Source organism: Nicotiana tabacum, chromosome 5 (genome assembly GCF_000715075.1).
Source record: "Nicotiana tabacum cultivar K326 chromosome 5, ASM71507v2, whole genome shotgun sequence".
Classification (NCBI taxonomy): Eukaryota; Viridiplantae; Streptophyta; class Magnoliopsida; order Solanales; family Solanaceae; genus Nicotiana; species Nicotiana tabacum.
Window position 1 is genome coordinate 49,352,585 of NC_134084.1, and position 3,973 is coordinate 49,356,557.

A 3,973-nucleotide genomic window follows, 5' to 3' on the forward strand; every position below is an offset into this window, starting at 1 on the left:
CATTATTATACTCATGTAGTGCTAATATGAACTCTTTGGAATTTAGCCCGTTTGGCCATGATGATTTAAAGCAGTTGATAAATATTATGTACAGAAAATTATTTTTAACTGTTGAAACTAATATAATACGCATTTGAATAAAAATACTAAAATTAATAACAAGTAGTTGAAATATTTAGTTCACAAGTGCTTATAAGCACTTTTTTGCTGCAAACTAAAATGCCATGAAAGTTTTTCACACTCTATAAGTGTAACGACTCGGCCGGTCGTCTTAAGAATTAACGTTCTGATCCCTTATTAACTGCTTTCCTCGTATTTGTTTTTGCTATTGTGAGTTGCTGGGAGGATCCGTTTTTGGTTTCGGAGTATTTTGGGACACTTAGTCCCTAAATGAGAGTTTAAGCTTTAGAATTTTGATCGTAGTCGGAGCAGTGTGAAGATGGCCTCAGAATGGAATTATGTTGGTTCTCTTAGCTCCGTTGGGTGATTTCGAGCTTAGGGGCGTGTTCGGATTGTGTTTTGGAGGTCCGTAGCTTATTTAAGCTTGAAATGCCGAAAGTTGAATTTTTGATATTTCTGGTTTGATGGGGAGATTTTGATATAGGGGCCGGAATGGAATTCCGGAAAGTTGAGTAGGTCTGTGGTGTCATTTGGGACATGTGTGCAAAATTTTAGGTCATTTGGGCTGACCAATGCCCCAGCAGCCTTCATGCATTTAATGCATAGTGTGTTCCGGCCATATCTTGACTCGTTCATCATTGTCTTTATTAATGATATTCTGGTATACTCCCGGAGTCGGGAACATCATGAGCAGCACCTGAGGACAGTGCTTCAGACTTTGAGAGAAAAGAAGTTGTATGCAAAGTTCTCGAAATGTGAGTTTTGGTTGGATTCCGTGGCATTCTTGGGTCACGTGGTGTCAAGTGAGGGGATATAGGTGGATCCGAAGAAAGTGGAAGCAGTGCATAGTTGGCCCAGACCATCCACAGTTACAGAGATCCGAAGTTTTCTTGGCTTGGCAGGTTATTACCATCGATTTGTTGAGGGGTTTTCATCCATTGCAACACTTATGACCAGGATGACCCAGAAGGGTGCTCCGTTCCAGTGGATGGAAGAGTGTGAGGCGAGCTTCTAGAAGCTCAAGACAGCTTTGACTACAGCCCCAGTTTTGATATTGTCTAAAGGTTTGGGGTCTTATACTGTCTATTGTGATACCTCGAGGATTGGCCTTGGAGCGGTATTGATGCAGGATGGTAGGGTGATTGCCTACACGTCTAGACAGTTGAAGGTACATGAGAAGAATTATCTTGTCCATGATCTCGAGTTAGCTGCTATTGTTCACGCCTTGAAAATAGTGCATCATTATTTGTACGGTATTCCTTGTGAGATTTATACTGATCACCAGAGTTTGCAGCATATGTTCAATGAGAAGGATCTTAATTTGCGCCAGAGGAGATGGTTAGAGCTGCTGAAGGACTATGATATCACTATCTTGTATCACCCGGGCAAGGCCAATGTGGTGACCGATGCTTTGAGTCGTCGGGCGAAGAGTTTGGGGAGTTTGGCTTATCTACCAGCAGCGGAGAGGCCCATGGCAATGGATGTTCAGGCCTTAGCCAGCCCGTTTGTGAGATTGGATCTTTCGGAGTCCAGTCGGGTTCTAGCTTGCGTGGTCTATCGGTCTTCCTTATTTTATCGTATCAGGGAGCGTCAGTATGATGACCCTCATTTGCTCGTCCTCAAGGATAAGGTTCTACGCGGTGATGCCAAAGATGTGACTATTGGTGATGACGAGGTATTGAGGATGCACGGTCGGGTATGTGTACCTAATATTGATGGGCTTCGAGAGTTGATTCTAGATAAAGCCCATAGTTCATGGTATTCCATCCATCCGGGTGTCGCGAAGATATACCAGGATTTGAGGCAGCACTATGGTGGAGGCGGATGAAGAAGGATATAGTTGGGTTTGTAGCTCGGTGCCTCAATTTTCAGCAGGTAAAATATGAGCACCAAAGACTGGGTGGGTTGCTTCAGCAGATAGAGATTCCGGAGTGGAAGTGGGAGCGGATCACCATGGACTTCGTAGTTGGACTCCCACGGACTTTGAAGAAGTTCGATACTATTTGGGTGATTGTGGATCGGCTGACCAAGTCCGTGCACTTCATTCCTCTGTGTACTACATATTCTTCGGAGCGATTGGCGGAGATTTGTATCTGGGAGATTGTTCGTCTGTATGGTATTCCAGTTTCCATCATTTCAGACAGAGGTACTCAGTTCACATCGTGGTTCTGGAGGGCTGTACAATATGAGTTGGGTACTCAAGTGGAGTTGAGCATAGTATTTCACCCCAGACGAACGGACAGTCTGAGCGCACTATTCAGATTCTTGAGTATATGCTCCGTGCGTGTGTGATGGAGTTTGGAGGTTCTTGGGATCAATTCGTGCCACTGGTAGAGTTTGCCTACAACAATAGTTATCAGTCCAGCATTCAGATGGTACCATATGAGGCCTTGTATGGTAGGCGGTGTAGATCCCCGGTGGGTTGGTTTGAGCTGGGTGAAGCTAGATTACTGGGCACAGACTTGGTTCAGGATGCCTTGGAGAAGGTTAAGGTAATTCAGGATAGACTCTGTACAGCCCAGTCCAGATAGAAGATTTAAGCGGACCGGAAGGTTTGTGATGTTTCCTATATAGTTGGAGAGAGGGTCTTGCTTCGGGTTTCACATATAAAGGGCGTTATGAGATTTGGGAAGAAAGGGAAGTTGAGTCCGAGGTTTATTGGTCCTTTTGAGATATTGAGACGTGTTGGGGAGGTTGCTTATGAGCTTGCCTTACCTCCCAACTTGGCAGGAGTTCATCCGGTATTTCATGTTTCGATGCTCCAGAAGTATCACGGCGATCTGTCACACGTATTGGATTTTAGTTCAGTCCAGTTGGACAAGGATCTATCTTAGGTTGAGGAGCCAGTGGCAATATTGGACAGGTAGGTTCGGAAGCTGAGGTCAAAGAACATTACATCAGTGAAGGTTCAGCGGTGGGGTCAGCCGGTCGAGGAGGCGACCTGGGAGACCGAGCAGGATATGCGCAGTCGTTACCCTCATATTTTCACTATTTCAGGTATGTCTCTATGTTCGTTCGAGGACGAATGAATGTTTTAAGAGAGGGAGGATGTAACGACTTGGCCGGTCGTTTTAAGAATTAACGCCCTGATCCCCTATTAACTGCTTTCCCCGTGGTTGTTTATGATATTATGAGTTGCCGGGAGGATCCGTTTTGGGTTTCAGAGTGTTTTGGGACACTTAGTCCCTAAATGAGTGTTTAAGCTTTAGAATTTGGACCGTAGTCGGAGCAGTTTGAAGACGGCCTCAGAATGGAATTCTGTTAGTTTCGTTAGCTCCATTGGGTGATTTTGAGCTTAGGGGCGTGTTCGGATTGTGTTTTGGAGGTCTATAGCTTATTTAGGCTTGAAATGTCGAAAGTTGAATTTTTGAAATTTCTGGTTCGATGGGGAGATTTTGATATAGGGGCCGGAATGAAATTCCGGAAAGTTGATTAGGTCTGTGGTGTCATTTGGGATGTGTGTGCAAATTTTCAGGTCATTCAGGCGAGGTTTAATAGACGTTTTGATCAAAAGCGGAATTTGAAAGTTTTGGAACTCTTAGGCTTGAATCCAAGGATGTTTTAATGATTCGATGTTGTTTTAAGTGTTTCGAAGATTGGTACTTTGAATAGTGGTATTTGACTTGTGCGTACTTTTGGTTGAGGTCCCGAGGGTCTCGGGATGATTCCGGATGGTTGACGGGAAGTTAGTTAGAGTGTGCAGCTGAAGCTGCTGAATTACTGTCATAATCGCACCTGCGGATTGGGACCGCAGGTATGGAACAGCAGAAGCGTGTGGTCAGCCGCAGATGCGGCCAGATGAGGGAAAGTCAGAAGTCACAGGTGCGGGTGCTTTATCGCACCTGCGGGACCG